Source organism: Labeo rohita, unplaced genomic scaffold, assembly GCF_022985175.1.
Source record: "Labeo rohita strain BAU-BD-2019 unplaced genomic scaffold, IGBB_LRoh.1.0 scaffold_49, whole genome shotgun sequence".
Classification (NCBI taxonomy): domain Eukaryota; kingdom Metazoa; phylum Chordata; class Actinopteri; order Cypriniformes; family Cyprinidae; genus Labeo; species Labeo rohita.
The window spans coordinates 510163-535246 of NW_026129410.1; positions in this window are offsets into that span (position 1 = coordinate 510163).

A 25084-nucleotide genomic window follows, 5' to 3' on the forward strand; every position below is an offset into this window, starting at 1 on the left:
TACATAAAAGAACAATGACCAAACAAACAAAAAAAAAAAACTTAAAGACCAACATAATGTTTAAAGAGGGGGGAGGATGAGACCTAAGTGCAATTGCAAAGACATAAATCAGTTATATGAGGGAGAGGAGTAGAAAGATAATGTGGAGTAATATGTTCAGAAAAGCCAGGGGGTAATGTCCTTGTCACGATATAATTGTCCATCTATGTATAATTTGTCCACTGTTATGATTGCACGTTTTCCTTCATTCATTTTCTGTTTTCGGATTGTGAAGAGTTGTTTTCGACGTTCGAGGATGACCTTTGGATATTGTTCGTTGAGACCGTAAACTGTACCTTTAAGTTGTCTGCCTTGTTTTTGAACCAGTTCTTTGTGTTTGTAATGTTCAAATTTTGCGATGATAGGTCGCGGTCGGTTATTGTTTTGTTGAGAACGGATGCGATGGACACGGTGAAAGGTGATGCTTTGTACAGTTTCAGCTGGTAGTTTGAGTTATTTTGTCATAAAGTCCTTGATTAATTTTTCGGGGTCGTCTGGAGTTTGATCCGGGATGCCTGTGAAGACTAGATTGTCTCTCATACTGCGTGCTTGTAAGTCCAGAATGTTCTCTTTCATTAATTTGTTTTCTTTGACAACAGAAGTGAGCTGAGCAGAAAGTGTGTGAACTGAGTCCTTTAAATAGTTATTTTCTTTAGTGAGAGTGTCTATCTGTTCTTGGCTGAATTCTAAACTATGACGTATTTCTTGGAATTCCTTGTGAATGACTTCTATTAATGCGATTCTTGTGTCGAGTCCGGAAAGTTTGTTTTCAATTGAGCGTAATATATCGCTTACCTCGGTACAGCAAGATGGTGAGGATGGTGTTGAATTTAAACTTGAGGGTGAATCAGAACGGGGTCTCTTGGAGATTGAAGTGGGATTACCTTTGTGATTTGGCGTGTTCATGTTGCAACAGAGTGTGTTGTAGTGAGCGTCGATGTATTCTTCGAGTTGATCCAGGGTGAAGAGGAAATAGTCCAGTTGTATTGTTGTATTTGTTTTAGTCCAATTTGCGATGCGTGGAAGAAGAGAAGACGGTAGAAAAAAGAAAAACACTTTTTTTTTTTTTTGTTTTTTTTTTTCTGTTTCTAGCAGACGGACGCCGCCATTTTACGTCTTGCACTGGGTCTCGCGGGTTCTCGCGTTACTGAGCCATCTCGCGGGTTCACCCCCCCCTTGTGTGTGTGTGCGCGTCCTATATTTGAAAAAAAAAAAAAGAAACTTATATTAGTAGTGTTGGGTATCGATCAATATTTACCGGCCAATATGCACAAAAATATGTCAGCATGTCATCATAAACACAGATGTTTTTTGTCAAAAGTTAGAGTGAAAGTAAACAGATAAGAGAGAAAACACATGTGTAAATCTGCAGTCACACTAGACTTTGAGCATGGGAAATTCCTTCGGATACTGCAAGGTCATGATATGACATCATGCTCTGCAGCATCTTATTAAAAAGTTAAATTCAACACATGACAATTAGTAATAAATCTAAAATGTAAAAACATACAATCTACTACACTTTACCGCAGCGCTTTTCATTTACCTACGAGGTCATGCTGTGACATATCGACCTGCTGTTGGTCACACGGAGTCACGTGATGCAGTGTCACAGGTCAGAATTCATCAAGCTTGAACTTTCGAACACAGCAAAATGAAAACATTTTTTTGCACGGGCTTGTGTTTCCGGTCTGATGCATTCGCATGCATGTGAATGGAATTCAACAGAACGAAAAGCGCAGTGTGACTGCAGCTTAACAGTATTTTTTAGACCCGCGTTAAAGAGACAGCAGCCTAATAAATGTGCTGCCTGCCATTAATGTTAATCCAAGAACAAATAGCTTGACTAAATATCTTTTGTAACTTTAATAAGGATTAATTTATTTTAATTACAAGAAAACAAAGCAGGGTTTTAAACTTTTTATTTAAATTTTTGTACCTGGAATTTATTTATGCTATTTTTAATTTATTTGCTTGTTCCTATTTTATTACTGACTATTTACTTGTCTTTAACAATTTAATTTAATTTATGTAAGTCTAGTTGTGGTATTTTATTGTTAAAATCATAAGAATAAGTTCCTCCTAGGCCTAAGTGTTCTGGCTGTTGATTTATTTTTGCTCATGTTATTCAGCTGCAACAGAAAACTTTGTAAAAAAAAAAAAAAAAAACCTGAAATAAAAAAATGTTTGACTTAACTTTTAATGTACTTTTTTATGTTATTGGAATCAAAACTAGGAATCGTTAAGAATTGGAATCAATAAAATTTAAACAATACCCAACCCTAGTTGTTAGACATTGTTTTGATTCATAACACTTTGACAAGTCTATATAATCAGGGGTAGTTATAGGACCAAACTATGACACCTCCTTCCCCAATATTTATATATGAAGAGTTGAGATGCCTCTTAATTATGTCTGAGGTTTTTTTTTTTTTTTTTTTTACACTCACCATGTATTCCTTCACCAGAGTTCTCTCATCCTCACAAAGGCAGATACAAAGAGCTCTGAGGATGGCCTCTCTCCTTATATGGACATCACTTGCCTGTGAACATCACATATTTGATTATTAGTCTAATCTATAAACACCTGACAGGAAAAAATGTAAGAACTCACTACAAATGAACTACCTTAATTATACTGCCCTGTCAAGTCACTGTTTGGATTTAAATACTCACTTTAAATACTTAAGTCTCTACAACTGGAACATTATTACAGTGTTTATTATGTTTCTAACATGTTACTTGTTTGGCAACAGTTTTTCTAACCCTAACTGATGTAAGCAGCAATAGCTGCAGACAAGAGATCTCCAAAATGGAACACGAAACACACAAAGACTTTCACCATGGGCTCTGGCTTCAGCCAACTGATATTGAGTAACATTTCAAAATAAACGTTTCTAAATTAAACGTTTCTAATTGATCTAATATAAAACATTATAAATTAATTATATAATCATGTTGTTCCAAACCTGCAAAACCTTTGTTCATGTTCAGAACACAAATACATTTTTTTTTTATGAAATCTGTGAGCTTTGTAACCCTGCACAGACAGCAACGCAACTGAAATGTTCCTAGGACAAGACATGCAGTAAGGACATGGGTAAAATACTCCATGTGACATCAGTGCTTGAACCTTAATTTTATGACGCTATGAGAATATTTTTTGTGTGCGAAGAAAACAAAAATTCAGACTTCATTCAACAATTTATCTCCTCCACACCACCGTCTGCCATTCTTGAGAGTACCATGACACAAGTGTGTGGTGTTGCTGACACACAACATGGCATGGGCTGAGCCATGTTTATAAGCAGAGGAAAACACACGCATATGTCACTGTAGTCTTGACAATGGCAGCAGATGGTGACTTGGGGAAAAATTGATCACTGATGTGAAAGTATGTCGCGCTGTACAGTATATTGTAACGGAGGCGTCAGAACTGCAACTGATGGAATAGCATGATACTACGATATTTCTCCAAAAGCAGATCGTGGAGACATTTTTATTGTTAATGATCAAAAATCATCATATTGCACACCCCTAATTCAGATCTCACAGAGAAACTAGTTTACGTTAAAGTCGTAATGAGTGGTGATGCATAATATAAAAATACTTACTGTGCAAATTGTTGGAATAATAACACTTCAGGAAAATGACTTAAATTCACACCACGCAAACCTGGAAACTTCATTTGGCATCAAAGAAACTATGTGTCCTAGTCACACACATGTGCAGAGAGTACCTCAAATGAAAGCAAGCACACAATAATTATTTTTAGATTAAGACACATTTTACATGTTGCACCATTTAATACTAACAAAAAGGGGGATGTTTCAGCAGTAACGATATTTACGCTAAAACATTAAACTGACAAATAACAGAAGAAAACACAATGACACAAATTAACAGGTGTTGCATTGCATTATATGAGCATTCAGATCTTACAGAGCAACTAGTTTACATTAAAGTCAACGGTTTACTGTAATGAGTGGTGATGCATAATATTAAAATACTTACTGTGCAAATCGTTGGAATAAAACCACTTCAGGAAAATGACTTAAATTCACCCTACGTGAACCTGGAAACATCCTCTGGCATCAAAGAAACTGTGTATGCACCATTACGTTGCATTGCCATATATGCGCATTCAGATCTTACTATATTTGGAGTTTCGGTGTGATGGCGTCCATTATGAACAAAACACATTTATATACACTTAGAGCGGGTTTTCTATTCCATTGTTTTTCTCTTTTATTTTTACCAACGTAGGCCAAGTACTGCTGAACGTAGGTACGAAAGCTAACCTCTCCCCTGACTTCCCCCAACCCTTCGGCACATTCGCGATAAAAAACGGCACTTTCCAACTTCAGCATTATGTTATGGTATTACAGCTGTGAAATTATAAACAAAAAAAAATACATTCTGGAGACATGAACTGAACTTAACTGTGGATTTTATTAACATTAAATCGTCCTCCTATTCTCACCGTAAAATTGACACCCCTGACGAGCCGTCACTGCTAGCACTAAGTTACCTCACTCTCCGTCAAAACAAACTGCTCTTGAACAAATAATTAAGAAGATTAAAGATTACCCATCTAAAACAATTTATATCTCATGTTTAACCACATTAGAGGCCGGCAGATTTCCGAAGGACTGGCTGTGGTAAAGCTAGGCCTGGAGCATCTCCGAAGCACTTAAGCAACTTTAGCAAAACTATCTTTAAAGTACATTCCTTTGTATAAAAAAAAAGTAATTATTGTGTGTGCGCAGGCGCGACCGTTGGTCGCTGTTGATTTTATCCCAAAGACTCATTCTAAACTAGAGCATAGTATATTCTTTATACAGCGAACAAACTATTTACTATAATAAACGGTGGTACATTACATGAAATATTACTTACTGTGCAAACAGACTGAATGATGAAAACTCAAGCTGAAAAAAAAACTGTGAAGCTGAGACATGACTGGAAACTTTCGCGTCAGGGAAAATGTGCATTTGTGCGCATGCGCGCAGAAGTAACTTAATATTTTCTAACTGAGTTTAATTAATTCACATGGCTTGGATTTAAAACATGTACTTCACATAAAACCAATTAATACTTATTAATTAAGATCAAAAACTAAATTAAAATTATTTAAACTTGCAAAATTGAATTATGCTTAATTTAACAGGGGCCATAATCATTTTTTTCAGTGTAGAATTGACTCAATAAAGATGAACATCCTTTGGTCTGAATTGAATAAGATTATTTCCAGATTCATTTGGCAAGGGAAAAAACCTAGGATTAAATTCAAAACAGTACAGCTCCTAACAGAGGTAGGAGGTATGGGATTGCCCCACTTTAGGGATTATTTTTATGCGGCCCAGACTAAATGTTTAATTAGCATATGTAATCCAACATATCAAGCTAAATGGAAAGATATTGAACTTTCAATAATGAATGATCCCCCAATTCTAGCAATATTGGCATATAAAAACTTGGGAGGATTTATAGATAAGGTGCAAAACTCATGGATTAAAACCCAATTAAAAATCTGGAATTCAATAAAAGAATATGAACTGGATCGTAAATTACAAATAATTCAATGGTGTGCTTATGACCCTGAATTTAAGCCAAATAGAATGGATTATAGATTTAAATCTTTGATTTCGAAAGGAATAACAACATTCTATTCTCTTACAGAAAAGGGAGCTTTGAAAGACTTTGAAAGTTTGAAGAAAGAATATTGTCTTGAGAAAGATGATTTTTATAGATATCTCCAACTAGGTAATCATTTTGAAAACAACATCAAAAATAAAACAGACTTTGATGACCCAATACTGAAGATTTTTATAGGTGCTTACCAAGGTGATTTAAAAAAGGTGTCATTTCTAAATTTTATAAAGGAATTAAGATAAAAAAACACTCACTCCACAGAATACATTAAAGAAAAATGGGAAAAAGAAGGTAATTTTTTGATATCAAATGAGGAGTGGGTTGATGTATGTAAATTCCCGTGGAAAATTACTAACTCTCACATATAGCGGAAGAATGGGTGGAAGTGCCTTATCAGATTTTTTATTACACAGAAACAGAAAGCACATATTGATGGAGGGGACACCAAATGTTGGAGACAGTGTGGGTTTCGGGAAGCTAATCACTGGCATATATTTTTGGGAATGCCCAGTGATAAAACCTGTCTGGGTGGAACTTCATAAAGCAGTGGAAAGCATACTTAATATTACACTGCCTTTGCATTTTTCCACATTGTTTTTAGTAAATGCTAATCCTCAGACAAGATGTTCTGAGAGATACCTATTTGGCATCTTAACATCTGCTGCTAAAAAAGCACTTACAAGGCGTTGGTTGCTTCCTGAACCCCCCACAATACAAGAGTGGATGGATATAGTAAACGATATTTATGTTATGGAAAGGATTACGTTCTCCCTTCGACTTCAGAAGAATGTGTTCAGAAAAGTCTGGGTTGAATATGTACGACCATTACGGCCGGACTTTGTGGAGGTTTAAAACAAATGACCCTTCCCGTCTGAATGAAAATATTGTAACCTCCATTGTATGCCTTTTCCTCATCGGACACCAGCAGACTTTCCCATGCAGTCTCTATCACAGACTAAGAGTAAACACTTAACATTATTTTGCATGGAGTTTGATTATTAAGTTTATATTTGACCTTCCCCAAATTGTACAAATGACTACTGTTATTGAAATGATTTCATTTTATTTTTATTTATGTATTCATTTTGGTTTATTTTTAGTTTATGTTTTGTTTTTTGTTAAAAAACATGTAACTGTAACAAAAATGTAACTACATTTGTTTGAAATTATGTGCAGTTGTTTATACTGCTATATATATAAAAAAAAAAAAAAAAAAAAAATGCTAATATCCCTATTTCATAAATTTTCAAGAGAATAACAGAAATGAATAATGTGAAAGTTCAAATCACACCGGCACCCCACCACATATATTTGTCTAGCAAAAAAAGGACTGTTCTTTCTGGAGATGGATTTGCCTTTGTAAAGGAAAAGAGAACTGATAAAATGTGTGTATTCTCACAAAACTGTTAAAACACCATGGCACTAACTATTTTAAATATTAAACATAGGATTTGGTAATAAAAAAAACATCATAATGAAGACAATACTGTTCTTTACCTTGCACAAATAGTCATTTCAACATACACTCTAAAAAGTGCTGGGTTAAAAAAATAACCCAACCTTAACCCAGCTGCTGGGTAACTATGGAACACGTGTTGGGTTGTTTTGGCCCAGGTGCTGGGTTTAACTATTTGACCCAGAATGCTGGGTTGTTTATTTGACCCAACCAGTGGGTAAGGTAACTGTGTTGCTGGGTTAAACATAACCTAATCACTGGGTTATTTGTTGTCTTATTGCCTTGCTACCTTTGTATTTACCAATAATAATAAATAATCACAAAAGAATGTAAAATTATTATTGCTTTTCTGTAATACAATTAAAAAAAACACAAAAAAAGCAACTGTAAACATCAATTTAATGAGTTTTATTTTTTTTTAAAACAATTTTCAAATGTGTGCAGCTGTCAAACATTTTATCCAACCATTACAGACACATAAAACAACAATTTTAGTAGATCAGTTACTTTAAAACACAAAACTGTGTAAACTAGGCATTGTAGATTCCGATTCTTTGTCAACACTGCAGCAGCAGAACACTCAAAAATTAATTATTACCACATGAGAACCACTCCAAACATTGTGCTATTAAAACTAAGCCAAACAAAGTGTCCACCAGACAAGACATATGACAATTTAAAACGTTACAAGTGGCCAGAAAAACTGTTGGCCTTAAAAAAAAAATTCACACATAAAGACTTATGTCCATCAATATAATATACTGCAAGCTGGAGAAATTCCCAGGCAACGAGTCCGCTTCAGTGGCACGGCCCGTAACAAAGGCTAAGGTCTGGGATGTTGTTGTCTTGTCCCCAAGGCACAAATCCACCATGCTGGTCTGCACCTGTTAATTATACAACACTTAGTCTTGAAGACACTTAAGCCTGAAAAAATTATCATTTTAGAAGAAAATTTCAAACTGCACATTTTTAGTCTTTTACATCTGAACACTTCATACAGTGGTGGCCAAAATGATTGGAGCACTAGTATTTTCACCAGCTAAACAATGGTTTCAAGTCAGTGATTTCTATTTTTTGCTGTAGTGTGTCAGTGGGAAATATCAGTTCGCATTTCCAAAAATTCATTATATATATGTAGAAATAGTAAAACAAAACTTACAGGTTTGTATGTCAATGAATGCCTTGCAGAATTCTGTGGTTGTGGTTCTGTGGACCCTTCTTCCAGAATGGGCAGGGCTTTGAAAGCACTCTCCCCTTTAATGTCTAGACCATAAGAATAATACAGTGCAACTACCCATTCAACTACTGCAGGTTAAGTTTAGGTATGGGGTAGGATTAAAGGATGTAGAATATGCTCATGCAGATTAAGGCATCAGTATGTGCTTTATAAATACTAATTAACAGCAAATACACAATATAAACTAATAAGCAACTAGTTAAGTGTACCATTGTATTTACCAGTTGATATGTCAAATACAGTTGAGTTTTGTTTCTATAGATTGACATATTATAAGAAATATCTTACCTGAAGTCATGTCACCCACTCTTAATTCACCTTTCCATCTTGCTGGGCATAGGCAACAATTTGGTCTGCAATTGTAGCCCAGTCTACAAAAAGTCTGCCTCTGGATGTAGATTCCTAAAGTCTTGTGAAATCTGATCGAATTTGAAAAAAACAAAAAAACAAAAACACAAATGTGGTGAAATAAGTTTTGCTTTTAAATGTTTGATTGTTTGATTTTATTGCCATACCAGTAACTATAGTTATTTTAATGAAAAGATCAAATTCTAAAATAAATCATGGTTATTGAATGTTACTGAATGATATAACTTACCTTAAAAGGTTTTTACCAGGGTATCAAGCTGCCTTTCCTTCAACTTCTCTATTACAAAGCTGTCCATCTGCACCAGCAAGAATCTCACATATCTAGAATAAAATTTCAGATTTAGAAAATTTGAATTTCACAAAACTGTTTGTACAGTGACTTATTTTATATACAAAGCAGGTTAATGCATTTACATGGTGCACAATCGTTTAAACACAGATCGGTTCTATTATGCTGATATCGCAAGAAAGCTTCTCAAACATTTTAATATCGCGAGATCTCGTAAACATTTAAAAAAAAAAAAAAAAAGTTTTGCAAAGTAGTACCAAATTAACCAGTTTGATTGAATTGTTGTAAAACTTTGGCGATCTTCAGAGTTAGAACACAAATACTGTATGCTCTGGAGCATTTGTCAAACACGGTGTTCTTGCATGCTATGCTATTCTATGATTTTAAAAATGGACCACTGCTTTTATGTCTTAATTATGAAAAAAAAAAATCAGACGGCATACCCATTTAATTTTTATACTGGTCTCCTAGTTTGTAAAGCAACACAAGCTTTAGGCTTGTTTGAGATGAGCAAATTCTGCACAGAATCGATCACCGGTGATCACCGCAAGATGCATGCCGGTTAGAAATGTGTCCGAGTTACGTCCGCCTTGCTCTGATGTCATGCTGACGTGTGCCAAAAAACTCTCGCGATGGCGAGATTGAGCAGTCGGGCGCAGTAGCTCTCCACGGACTGCGATGACCAAAAGCACGATGGGAAATGACTAGCTGATGACACAGCTTAATGCTCATTGGTTCAGAGAACCGTGATGTTGCCGTTCTTTTCTAAAATGTTTTATTTTTTACTCTAATATCATGTGGTTATGTGTTTAAATTATGCATGAATATTTCCAAACACTATGCAAGTGCGATCTCTGCGTGAGATATGTGATTGTGTCATATTTCTATAAAAATCTAAAATACACGTTTGTATTGTAAAAATGGATGAAAAATACGCCTTTCGTATGGAATTAAATAGCAAGCACTTTGAGTGTCTTATTTATCATATTTATTTTCATATAAAAACAACAGAGCTGAAATTTTATCATGTTTATCAGCAACACAGCACTTGAGTGTGATAACGCGATATCCGCCTTTGATCTCGTAGGTGTCTGTTCTACTTCGAGATGTCAGAACTGTCTAGGCGTGTTCAACTTAATGCAGCGCTGTGCAGCTCGATCAAATTCTGACTTTAAGCAGTGCATGCCGGTTAGAAATTTTGTCCGACTTGAGGCGGCACCAACGCCTCGTGACTGTCACAAGTGGCATCAAAGTACCACGATAGCGATTCGAGAGCAGCGACTGACTCAGCCGGCGCAGTTTCTTCAGAGCGGCTGCAGGAGCTCTGATGACCACATGGCTGTTTCACCAATGGCCAGATTCATGACAACGATCATGTGCATCCTCAAGTCCAATAATGCTGACAAAGCTGTTTTTACTGTATTTTACTGTAGTCACAATGTTATACTGAGTCATATTTATTATAAAACACTGATAAAAACATATATAACCCCACTTTATTAGTATTTAAATAGTATATGTTTATGTTGATCATTATTCTTGTTCAGATGACGCTGTATTAAGCAGTATATGAAACGTGTTTCTGTTGCTCATGAAAACGCTTTTGAAAAGTCTGTGTATTTGATGAATATTGCATTTAATTCATTTCATCTGTGATAGTGCATGCAAACACCGCGAGAGCTTCACCAACGAGAGCAGAAAGCGTCCGACTTGACGCCTCCGTTTCCAACTCCGCCCCCGACTGCTCTTGGCTACTCTCGTTGATCGCCGTCTGTAGCCGTAGATGAAGTCGAACACCTTCTGTGTCTGACTGCACTCATTTCACTCCTCCCCTCGCCTACATTTCAGGCGAGGCGAGGCACAAACAAGCCTAATAACTTACTGACGTCTGGACGTGATTCTCCGCAGTTTCTGATTAAATCGGTCGGGTTTTCTCTGACATGCCCTCGCGTGTGAACAGGCAGCATCTGGGTGGAGGAGTGGAAGAAGCGGGCGCGGGCGCATTTAGGCGCAATCATCAAATTTATATTTCAAAGGAAGCCCGCGCCACTGTTCTGACCGCATCACTGTCGTTACCGGGTGTTTTTAAGGGAATATTTGCATTTACTCACATGCGATTAAATTAGCTATTCATGTGGTGGACTGTCAGGATTTTGGCTAATGCAGGACACTACTCGATGCGCAACAGAGGGGATTTAGAAGTGGGTACAAGCAAAGCCAACTGATAAAGAAGTGGGTATAAGCCGTATACCTGCGTATACCCTGCACTACACCACTGCTTATACACCACGAGAGTTAAAGTAAGGTGAATAGCTGAGCTAATGAAGTTACCTGAGGGAAAAAAGAGCGCGAAAATTCACAACATACAAATGACGGATCTATCGTTGGATTCGGCACGTCGCAGACATTGACTTGACAAAAATATGCCCTTAAAAGATCAATTTTAGTACAGGATGACATAATTCTGACAAAACATTACAAAGCCATACAGTATGGAGACAGTAACTGAACTTACCCCGTATTTCTAACCTATGCCTGTCTTCATGACGCATTAAAAAAGAGACATGTGTAACTAACTGTACATAAATAAAACTTTGCACGTGCACACACAACTTTTATTTAACGATAAAGCGATTGTTGAGGCAAAAAAGTACCTCACTATAGGCTGCTACTTAACGTTCGTTAATCATTCACAGGATAAACGCTAACTCCACACAGCGACATATCAAATATTGCATTAAACAGTGAAATCACTGTGCTTCAAACCACAACTTATTAAAAAATAAAGGTAAATAATCATTTAATCATATTAACTTACCGTATAATCCTGCTTGCTGCGAATTTCGTGACCGCCTGACGAGGAGACCAGTGAAGAATCCAGAAAGTTCGATGAAGTGGAAAAATAAACAAACCGGTTGGGTTAAAATAAGTCAATTTGACCCAACATGATCAACCCAACTGTGTGTTTACAGTACCTCAAACAACCCAGAATTTTGAGCCAGCACAATTAACCCAGCAATGTGTTTACAGAAATAACCCAGCACTTTTTAGAGTGTAGAAATTAATTATTTTTGCATTTTATTGCTAAAATTCTCATTACTGAATGTGTCCGGCTATGTCTAAACATGTTATGTTGTAATTAAAACACATTAAAATGAAAATATTCTGAAAAAAAGTAAATGGATATTTTTCTAGATGTTTTCACATGACAGAAAAACTACAGACTGAATATTTATGTATAATAGTAATGATACAATAGTGGAAAAATTAAGTGTCCATCACTGATTTTCTCATACTCTGCAACATTTTTTAGGGGCCTTTTTTTTTTTTTTTTTTAAATAAATCTTGAATAAGCAACACATGTGGCAGAACCTTTAAAATAGCTACCAGGTAGGCAGATCCCTTTATATTTTTCCAGTTAAAAGTTAAAAATGAACTTATCAGACCATGTACACAACAAATTGATTATCATTACCGAAACAAGTAGTTTTCCACATTTAGAAAAATATTTGATAAACAATTTTCTATAAAAATGGACTTCATTAATGTCTGATTATGTACATTGAATAAAAAAATACATTATACATTATAATGGCTTCTCTGTTGTTAGCAAAACATGCTAGGGCACCTCATCCTCCGCAACACCATTCTCACATTCCGCAACAATTTAAGGCAAGTTGCGGTAGAGAGAACTTCTGTTTTGGTAATGACAATCATTCCCACTGTCATTGACTATTAAATAATAATTATGGTTTTATTTAGATTAGTAAATAAAAATATTAAACTAAATAATTAATGTATTGCTTTTAAATCGTGTTGTAAATATAAAAAATAAGGTTAAAAATACAATACTAATATTTATATCTTTATTTTCTAACATTAAACCATCAAGCTTTTATTTTTGTAGGATGCCCTTAAAGCTGCTTCTTTGCTGGCAACAGGTATTAAAAACTTCTCATTACTAATCAGGGGCCGTATTCATGAAACGTTTTATCTTACTACTGTATTAAGAGTTGTCCTAAACAATGGCAAAATTTCTTAGCCATTTCTTAGAGTTTTTTCTCTTAAAACCTATTCACAAAGATGCAGACCAAATTTTACTAAGGGATGGGAAGAAATCTTAAGATATGAGAAAGGGCGGGGTTGACCTTATTGTTATGGATGATGTCAACCAGCTTACTAACTACATCCACAGTGATTGGCTGAAAGGGGATGGGTCTGTCAGTCATTTTATAATAGAAATATTATAGAATTAGCTATCATGTTGCCATAATCAAATAAATGTTTAAAATAAAAATGTTACTATATTCAAATAAAGTTTTTGAAACAAAGGCGGATTACTGGCAAAAGCATTTTTATTGTTTGTGATTTGGTCTTAGTGACTTAGTAGTAGTCAAGAGGACTCCTAACTTTTCACATTTTGGAGATATTTTTAGTGTTAAAACACTTTGTGAGATACTCTGACAGCAAATAAAGTTAGGAGTTGAGAGCTACTGTACTTTTAGTCTTAAGATGTTTTGTGACATCATAAGATGTTTTTAGCCTATGCATGTTATGTATTTTTGAAGCACGGTGAAATAAAACTGATAGAAATTGAATCAAAGATTGTGCCAATATTATCTAATTTATTTTCTACATTAAATATTATATTTGATTTTAACTATATCTTCTTCTTAATATACAATACCATTCTTAGTATACAAATTATCATTACCGAAATAATTAACCTAATTTCCGTAACTTATGTATCATTACCGCATCATGTGTATATTTAATGTTTATTTAATAAATTGATAAAATAGTAGTTTGCTTTTACATGTATGTGCAGAATCTATACATTATGTTCTTTCATGTTTGCCACATCAATTTTAAAATATTTAAGTTTTCAATAAAATAATAAATATATTAGTTTGCAAACTGCAGAAGGTGTTATGGTAAAACTACGCCAAACATTGCACTTCTAAGAGATGAAGGAAGACCTGAAAAATGAAGGCTCATTTAACAAAAAGACCTGAGGAAAAAAGCTGTGTGTTTTCCATATGGAAATGGATTCGTTTTCATACCAATGCCTCATGGCAGTAAGCATTCCATTTAGCATCCATTAATATGCCTCTTGCTCGCTAATAGTGATTAGAAGTCTGATTCGTTTCCACGAAAAGGTTCTTTCGGATAGATCGTTTCAATGAACCAGTTCAAAAATGATTAAGAAGTTATTTTACGGTGGAACTGGCTTATATTGTTCCCAATATTGAGCGCTGCACGACAGAGTAGATCATGACGTACTGGAGGGTAGTGATCCTATTTCCGTCTTTTAAAAAAAATGCTATTTCTTAACTTTTCCATCAGCCAATGATAATTCTGAAAGAAAACAAGAGCACAGTGGCCGAGAGCGCATCTGATTTACAGATAAACCTCAAGCTGTTACATTAGTGTTGTTGTTAATGTTCTGGTTATTTTGTTTGTGTACAGTTTGTTAATTTTGTGCAAAGCATACTGTTGAAGTTAACATCATTGAGCTAAACTGTGCACGCCTTGTTTAATTCATGCAATAAACGCATGTCCACCGCTGCGCTGTGGGCTGTGACTAATTTCATGGGCAATGCAGTAAAATTACAATTTAAATGCAGAAATGTATCATAATTTAAAAAAACGTAGCACTTCATATTATGATAATGCTACTTTCTAAGACATGTATCCTACACTCATGGCAAAATTAGGTTCCTCCGATCTAAAAAAAACAAGAATCGAAAATAACAGTGAGGGATCATTTCCTATCGATTCCAGAACCAGGAATTGGAATTGCACTTGATTCCAAAATTTGCGGAATCGAAAAGCCCTAGTGACAGCTGGTCTGAGGTAAGACGCTCATGTCAATCAACTATTGTGGGAGCGGCCTCTGTGGGTGTGACACCTCAACGACAGGCATCTGAGAACGGCTCGATTTGAAAAAGGGGATATTATTTTTACAGATTAATTAAAAACCACTGCATGGATTTTATCATTATAGGGTAGATTTGTACATACACTGACAACACACATTAATGTTCAAACAACATGTAAAACTGAACTTAGCATCCGATGACCACTTTAAATAAATGGTAATTAATTTTTTATACCCCGTTCAAATGTTCTGTTTCAAGGGATGGACACTCAGGATGGAGGATGGCATCCATGCGGGGAGACATAACGGAAAAAAAAAATTGTGAAAAAATAGGAAACAAAAATGGGGGGTGAACATGGGGGCAGCTGTTTTAGGTCAGGTATTCTGTTACGTATCATAGGCGAGAAAGCACGCAGGAGACGCGGAGTAATGTTAAACAGTCTTTAATACACGAACACAAGGGCTAATCCACAACAAACGCTTCAGCAATCACATGAATATAACAAGTAGACCCAACAAATGATAAATGAACAGACAAGGTAATTGGAAACACAAGGGATTCATAATCAAACTAAACGAGAACAGGAACTTGACCAAGACAAAATATGTCCATTGTCCTGACATTAGCAAATGCACTTGACTTTATACAATCCATTACTGCATCCTAGTAGACTAAACATCCCACTCATTATATTGTCTTTGGATAAATAGCATCACATACTTAACAACAGTTCACAAAAGACATTAGTCCAACAGCAAACAATTTACCATTTACATTTGTCACCAACAAATTTTATATTATTTTATTTTACTTTTATACAAGTCCAGTCTAACAGGTAGTTTTTTAACATGATTAGATCTGCATAGGATTGGAATGTCAGTCTTTGGTACAAGTTCAGGGGACTGTTCAGAGAGAAGGGAGACACAGCAAAAGGAAGATACACAACGACAGAGGGCATTTCTGGAGATAGTTGGCACATCTAAGGAAGACAGTTCTGTATTTGACTTACAGATTTCTGCAGACTTCAGCAAACTCCTCCAATTTCTCCACAGCATTTTCTCATCTTCTGTTTTAACAATATATGACCTTGGATTTACTTGTTTTAGAAAAACAGTTCTTTTCGTGGCCGTTCAGGCTGAGCGGCGGCCGCGAGACAATCCTCATCTATTTTATTATTACTTGAAATATAACGTTATAAATTTAATTTTGAATGATAAAATTTTTAGAATTATTTCATATTAATATTATTTTAAAAATGATTATTTATTTTTAAAATAGACAAGGATTGTCTTTTTTATTATTATTTTATATTTATTTATTATTAATTTATTTAAAAGTATTATTTTTTATTAAAAAACAGACAATCCTTATCTATTTTATTATTTGAATTATAACATTATAATTTTAATTTTAAATTATAAAATTTTTGAAATAATTTTATATTAATATTATTAAAATTTATTATTTATTTTAAAAATAGATAAGGCTTGTCTATATTTTATATTACTTTATATTTATTTTGTATTTATTAAAAAGTATTTATTTTAAAAAGATTGTCGTTTATATTATTACTTTATATTTAATTATTATTAGTTTTTTATTTATTAAATTATTTATTTTAAAAATAGATAAGGATTGTCTATTTGCACAAATTTCTACTTTTTTGTCTGTTTTGTCTGCACAGTTGGTACCGGGAGATTTTTGTCCCTCAGTGGAGGAGCATGGAGTTAGTCTTTTCTTTTCTGGGGGGGACTGGACAAGGCAGTTTAGCAAGAGATGAGAAAATCCATATGTATTTTTACTTCAATTATGTTACTATATCAATTTAATTAATTAAATAATTAGGGATCGTAATTTTTTTTTGGCACAAATATCTACTAATACAGGGGATTTTTATGTCTGCACAGTGCCAAAAAACAGTCATGGTTTAATATAATGCGTAAGGTGGTCTGTGACGTCTCGGTCAGAAGTTCCGTCAGTAGATCATAAAATTCTGTGAAAGGTTTCAGAAGAGAGCTGATTAGTCATGTTCTTCCTTACTAGTGTCAGAGCTTTATATGTTTTATAAAACAATGTCATTCCTTACCTTTGGATGGGCGTCCTATTGCAACCTCAAATCTGTTCAGTAACCTGTGTAGGGCTACTCTCGATAAGCGTATAGTGAATGATAAGGACACCCCGGGACCTTGAGACCCTGTAAAACATACAGGTAAATAAAAAAACATTAAAAAAATTCTAGTGTAAATAAAAAAGAAAGTCAATCATGTTCAGAAGGTCAACTCACCTGGTGCTCTGAGGACTGAAGAACGGCTAAAGTCTATCAACTTTAGCTGCTGGGTCTTGGTGTTGATTAGCACATTGCCTGAGTGTGTGTCCAAGTGGTACACATGACAGTCAATACAGTGCTGTAAAGCGAGAACAAACTGATGGAAAAGCTTTCTCACAGTTTCCTCCGGGCAGGCGACCGGTGTTTCTTCTGAGGAACTTGCCAACAGGGCCAAGAATACTCCATTACCAAAGCAACTTTTTGAGGCATTTTGTGAAATCCACAGAATCTAATAACATTTTGTTTGTATAGCGTATAGTGAATGATAAGGACACCCTGGGACCTTGAGACCCTGTAAAAATACAGGTAAATAAATAAAACGTAAAAAAATGCCAGTGTAAATAAATCAAAGTCAGTTGTGAAAAGTCAATCATGTTCAGAAGGTCAACTCACCTGGTGCTCTGATGACTGAAGAACGGCTGAAGTCTTATTTAGCTGCTGGGTCTCAGTGTTGATTAGCACATTGCCTGAATGTGTGTCCAAGTGGTACACATGACAGTCAATACAGTGCTGAAATGCGAGAACAGGCTGATGGAAAAGTTTTCTCGCAGTTTCCTCAGGCAGGCGACTGGTGTTTCTTCTGAGGAACTTGGCAAGTGAAAGACAGGGCCAGGGATACTCCATTACCAAAGCAACTTTTTGAGGTATTTCGTGAAATCCACATAATCTGATAACATTTTCACAGGGTGGCGACTGCACCCGGCCCAGAATGTCAGCCTCTTGAAGTCCTCTCTAAAGAAAAGGTTTGTTTAAGGACTCCTAATTTAAAATCTCCTAAGGTTATTAATTACCAAATTACAGTTTAATAAAAACAATTCTTAAATGGAGAATTTCTGAAAAAGAATAAAGTCTTGTCAGCTTACCATTGAATATGGGTTAGCAGGAGTCCGGTCCGTGGTAACATATTTGATGGCCACATAAAACAAGAAAAATATTTGCAAACGTCAGTAAACTGAACAGTGGGCAATGGAAAGCACCATGCACTCCTTTTTTGGTCTTTTCTGTCACAGTTTTCTCCCATGCATTTCTGTTTGTGCACTCTTTAAAAGAAAGAAAGCAAGAGTTTAGCAAGAGATAAGACAGTATTTTTACTTAAATTATGTTACTATATCAATTTAATTATTTAAATAATTAAGGATCATAATATTTTTTTGGCACAAATATCTACTATTACAGGGTTTTTTTGTCTGCACAGTGCATACCAGAGGAGAACTTGTGGAGGAGCTGTGAGGAGAGTTTTTTTTTTCCCTCAGTGGAGGAGCATGAAGTAATGTCTTTTCTTTTTTGGGGGAACTGGACAAGGCAGGGGAGGAGGCTTTTCTGTCTTTTCTGTCACAGTTTTCTCCCATGCATTTCTGTTTGTGCACTCTGTGAAAGATAGAAAGCAAGAGTTTAGCAAGAGATCATCAAGAGGTTTTAGAGAGCCATTCAGTCGTGTGGTTCTGTTCTGAATTAATCAGAAAACATCTTCCTTTCTTATACTTACTTTTTTCAGCTTGTTATTCCCTGCGGCGGTCCTCATTAAACCAGTCATGGTTTAATATAATGCGTAAGGTGGTCTGTGACGTCTCGGTCAGAAGTTCCGTCAGTAGATCATAAAATTCTGTGAAAGTTTTCAGAAGAGAGCTGATTAGTCATGTTCTTCCTTACTTGTGTCAGAGCTTTATATGTTTTATAAAGCAATGTTTTTCCTTACCTTTGGATGGGCGTCCTATTGCAATGTAAAGAATTTCCAATGTAAATAAATCAAGTCAATTCTGAAAAGTCAGTCGTGTTCAGGTCAACTCACCTGGTGCTCTGATAACTGAAGAACGGCTTTAGTCTATCAACTTTAGCTGTTGGGTCTTGGTGTTGATTAGCACATTGCCTGAATGTGTGTGCTGTAAAGCGAGAACAAGCTGATGGAAAAGCTTTCCCGCAGTTTCCTCAGGCAGGCGACTGGTGTTTCTTCTGAGGAACTTGGCAAGGGAAAGACAGGGCCAAGGATACTCCATTGCCAAAGCAACTTTTTGAGGCATTTTGTGAAATCCACTTAATCTGATAACATTTTCACAGGGTGGCGACTGCACCCGGCCCAGCATGTCAGCCTCTTGAAGTCCTCTCTAAAGAAAAGGTTTGTTTAAGGACTCCTAATTTAAAATCCCCTAAGGTTATCAATTACCAAATTACAGTTTAATAAAAACAATTCCTACCTGGAGAATTTCTTAAAGAATAAAGTCTTGTCAGCTTACCATTGAATATGGGTTAGCAGGAGTCCGGTCTGTGGTAACATATTTGATGGCCACCTAAAACAAGAAAAATATTTGCAAACGTCAGTAAACTGATCCCTTTTTTTAGGGTTCATACAGATACTGAACGGTACTTTTTTTACAATTTGCACCCCTTTTTCTGCTTTTCCAATTGCTTTTGGATAAAGGGGTCTAGAAGTTGTATGCTTAAAGCCATATTGTTCTGCTAACGGTCTGAATTCACAAATACTGTACTGAGGACCATTATCACTTTGCACAATGAAGGGAATTCCATGCCTGGCAAAAATACGCTTCATGTGATTAATCACATCACTCGTTGTGATATAACGGAGCTGTTCAATTTCAGGATAATTGGAATAGTAATCAATAACTACCAAAAAATGCGAGAGCAGACAGCGCAGGTGACAGTGGATAAAGCTGTGGAGATCACAGGGGCAATAGAAAGCCCCATGCACTGCGCTACTGGGGGTGAGCACAAACTGGACCTGGGATATTTAATAGACATTCACTCTGAGATACCTGCCCTTCAGTCTTCACCCAAAATATTAACCTGGGAAAATATCCCATGGAAAATAATCCATGGAGAGAAGCAGCAAACACTTAAATATCAGGTATGGTTTACTAGTTTCTCTTGCTGAACAGGAATGACACAAGCTCACATCTCTGTGGTTAGGTCTTGAGTACAATAATAATCTTTGACCTTCATTATGTATGTTTTGATTATACTGTATTGTAAATAAAATACAAATGACCACAAACCCCCATCATCTTACTCTCCTCACATTCTTTGTTACCTGCCTCATTGATGGGCCATTAGAGAAGTGCCTTTTGTCTCTCAGGTGTGATTTTTATCTCCTGCTATTTTATTTCCTGCGCTAATTCTGATAAAAGATTTAAAGAGTGCAGACCAGCCTCTAGAACAGGGGAGCCCAAACTTGGTCCTGGAGAGCTGGTGTCTTCCAGAGTATGTTGATCTCCAATGTCAATCTGGCATTGTTCTGCTCATCGGGGTAATGTTGAACCAATGTCAGGCACACCATTCAAAACTATCAGAAAATCAACACAGTTGGTTTACTTGTCTAACACTGAAACAGTGTTGATTTTCAATTGGTTGAAACGACGTCATAGAATCGATGCGTATTCAAGATAAAATTAATCTAATTGGTTGTCTTATCTAATGTTGAGATGATGTCTTTTTACCCAACTGAAATCAACATTATACAATAAACATCTGCTTTAAAAATAAAAATTACATAATACTAGATAGCCTAAATTAACCTCTTTATGTAATAACTTATTAAACACATCATATTCAGTCATAATTTATTTATTATTTATACAAAATACACAAATACATGTTTAGAGCACAAAAAATCATTTACACTTTTTTACTTTCAGTGGGGCACAAAAGATGTAAAGCAGAACATTAAGAGACTGACAACCTCAGTCACCATTTACGCTCATTGCTGATATTCTATTAACCCTCTGGGGTCTGAGGGTGTTTTGGGGCCCTGGAGAAGTTTTGACATGCCCTGACATTTGTGCGTTTTTCAGTATCTTAAAAACATATTCATGGATAAAGTCTGGCTACTGTTGTGAATTTTTTCTTAGAGACCAGGAGACGTTTTTGGATATCTTGAAGCAGAAGTTTCTCTTTATTCAGATACTCGCTGCTCGGCACTGCAGTCTTCAAAAAGTCGTCTTACTAAGGCAGTGATACATTGTAGTTTATATACATTGTTTACATATACATATATATATTGTATATATTGTATATATTATATACATATACATATGTTTGAAATCCTTAGGGTTAGGGAAATCTTTCAGTCCCCCCTTTGAGAGTTCTAATAACTCTCACATAATACAAATTTAAACCTCCATGAATCCATTCTATAGCCTATGTTTGTTAACATTAAGCTCCATCTTCCATTCATGTAACTTGAAATAGTTACAGGCACATATATCTTATTCTGTGTCTTGTCCTAGATTTAATTAGGTGTAATAGTTCTTTTCAGAACCATAACTGTTGACACATATGACATGGATGGTAACATGTCATACAAGCTACATGTTGACACAGAAAACCATGTAGCATAAGAGTGGAAGTCCTGACGTCCATGGCGCCTGAAAAGCTGTGTAGTCTGTAGTTTTCTGTAGTCCATTTCCCACGTAGATTCACTCAGATGACTCTTTGTCCTTGTGAAGCTTGTTCATGGGTGTCTGAGGTGATGCTTTACTCCAGGATGCTGCTTTTGAAGACATCATGGCATGTACACATACCTGCAACACAAGAAAACAGAGAAACAGCAGACCAGCAGTATTCATGCATAGACAATTTTAGACTTTTGTTGATCGTATAGTGGTTTTAAGTCTAGTGATCGTATAGTGGTTTTGTTGACCTAGTCTTAAGTCATTTGACACCTATGGACCAGTGAGGTGGGGACAAACTGATGAGGGGAAAAACCTATGAGGAAATCTTCACCACAGGGTTGGCCCCCGAGGCCTGTTGCACTTCGGTTCTTCCCTGGGCTCCTCACTGGCCTGTGTGTCCTAGTCTGTCCCTGTAGTTAGTGTGAGAACTTAACTGTGCAATCACTCCATCCTCTAATGAAACATCAGTCATAGCAAACATCATAACCCACAGAGGATAGGTGAGTGACTGGAGTGTGCTGTAGTATTGTTTTTGGCTGTGAGTGTCCTTAAGCAGAGTCTCCCAGTGGGAGTAAGTCAACTTCCTTTTGTTCTATTTACAAAGAATCTTTTCATCTTTGATGTAGATTATTGGGGTAATTAAGAACTCACAGCCTTAACAGTTAGCACCTCAGCAAGCTGCCCCACGAGTTTGGTGTAGTGGGGAAGGTCTGCTTCAGAGTTGCAAGCAGATTGAGTAGGAGCTGATTTACACTGTTCATTTCTCTTACATACTTTTTGTTTTTTCTACAATCTTTCATCCAGTGTCCACGTTTACCACAGTAATGACAATTACCCTCCCTCTTAGGACAATTACGTTTCTGTTGGTTCTTTGCGTTGACCTGAAAGGATGCTGCTGCAATCTTTACTCTTGCTTTAACATCAGAGTCTCTTTCCCAAATAGCTAACATGTCTAGGTTACTTCTGAGAGTTTTGTTAGACCAAGTTAGATCTAGGAATGTCAAGGCTTTTCTGTACTCAGCTACAAGACCATCTGACCAGATGCGGACTAGGGGTCCCTTGTCATCTAGCACACTTTCAGAATCATCAACTATTCCACTGTAAGTTACAGCTGTCTGACAGAATCTTTCACTGTATTCATTCACAGTTTCTTCTTTCCTTTGCACACAGTTAGTGATTCTGGACCAGTCTATTTTGGGTCCCATGATATTCTCAAGAATTTTCAAAACACCTTCTCTCAAATCCGCTTTACTGGCATGTTGTAGTTCAGAAGTAACAGCAGACTCAAAACTGTTGAATTCAGATTCAGTTAGAATTTGTGACATCAGCTGTGTGACTTCTGCTAACGACATGTCGTAGAGACGCATTTTGCTAGTCAATGCTCTTCTAAATTCAGAAAAATGTGTGTATTTATTCATTTCTTCGGTGAATAGGCTATATCATTTTATTCAGTTTTCTTGGTTCACAGAATTTGCAGGTGCGTGGTGACGATAAATCCTCATGCTCTGTTGCTGCCATTTACGCATGTAAAACTAAACCAGTGTTTCTCAGCTCTGGGTGCCCCCAACACTGCACATTTTGTGTGTCACCCTTATCTGACACAACCATAATAATCAGTTAATAGTCAGTTTTCAGTTATGAAAAACACCGAAATGAGCATGCCTAACACTGATTCATTAAATAGCTTTCTACTTTACCTCATCTGTTTCCGTGGTAGTTAGACTATTAGAAGCCTACATTTTAAGGTAAGACGCAGAGTTGTAGTTGTTGTAAAATATGCAGGCACCATGCTGTTTTTTTTTTTTTTTTTTATCGTAAATTTAACAGGATATTTTTAGAGATAAATTATCTTATTTCCGTGCCTGTTTTTGGACTATTCGAATTTGAACTGCTTTGCTTATTATTCAAATCCTTATGTTTAATGTATATTGTCAGACTTAATATATTCAGTATGACAAAATAATAATAAAAATAAAAAGTACAATTGTATTTTATATATAATTAGGCTAATTATAGTAATTAGTGGTTACACACACACACACACTCACACTTATATAGATATTTAGTGATGTTTTTGAAATAGATCACCTTGGTCAGCTGTGGGAAATGTGCAAAATGCCTCCTGCCTATACTCTGCCTGTACAGGTCTAGCCTGGAGGTGAGACTGTGGATGACCGCCTTGCATTGGACCAGAGTGACGTCTTTTCCTTGAAGCTTTAGTGTGGCTTCATTCATTTTCTCAAAGAAGTCTGTGAGGTACATGATGTCGCAGCGGCTGGATGACATCCTTTCTCCTAGAGCTGCATCAACCTTCTCCAGGTACTCAACTATGCTGTAAAACAGCTCACAAAAACGGGCAAGGCAGTTACCTTTTGACAGCCAGCATACCTCTGTGTGCAAAAGAAGACATTCAAAAGTCTCTTTGTTTTCCTGACACAGCTGTCGGAACAGTCTGTCGTTCAGGGCATGGGCTTTTATTTTGTTTATTGCCTTGACTGCGATATTGAGAGACTCGTGGAGAACTGGACTGATACATTTGGCCACAAGGTTGTGGCGGTGCAAGACGCAGTGGACTGTGAGGACATACGGCACCTGCTCCTTCAGCAGAGTCGGTTTCCAGATATTTTGAAAACAAAAATTCCTCTTACATCTCGTCACTGTCGGAGGCCCTATAACGGACATATGCCATCAGTAGAGCGTTGTTGTCAGATGTGGTTGTCTCGTCCAGCTGAAGGCTGAATGGAGAGTCCCGCAGGATGGCACAAAGCTGCTCTTCTGTATCAGCGCCCATTTCATTTATCCTGCGAGCCACGGTGTCATTGCTGAGTGGGATGGACTTCAGCACCTGTGTGGGATCGCGCTCCATAACGGTAGAGATTACCTCTTTGATGACAGGGATAACCAGCTTCTCTCCAATTGTGAACGACTGTCCACATTTGGCTATCAGCAGAGAGATGTTGTAAGATGCTATTAGGCCACTGTCATTTTGGCTGGAAGTCCTAGTGAAGAGACTGCTGATGACTCTCCTACCATGCTTCTCTTTGAGGGCCTGAAAGAATGAACGCTCCTTGTCTGCCTTGTCCGGGTGGATCTTCATAAGGTGCTCCTTCATGCGTGAAGGTTTCATGGCTTCATTTGAAAAAACTTGTTCACACAATAAACACATTGGAAGTTGTGCATTGCTGGGAGAAGGTATAAAACCATAATTGAGGTATTCAATGATATACTGACGGCATTTTTTCTTGTTCTGCGCCATTGTTTTTTTTTTTTCTTTCCTCGATAGTGTATTTTGCCCGCGCAAAAACTGGACCAGTGTTTTTATGTATTTTTATTTATTTGTTCATTTTATTTTTGTTTTTATTTTATTTTAAATGTTATTATGCATGGAGGAATTTGGAGTGCCACTCACAAAAAAAAACAAAAAACAA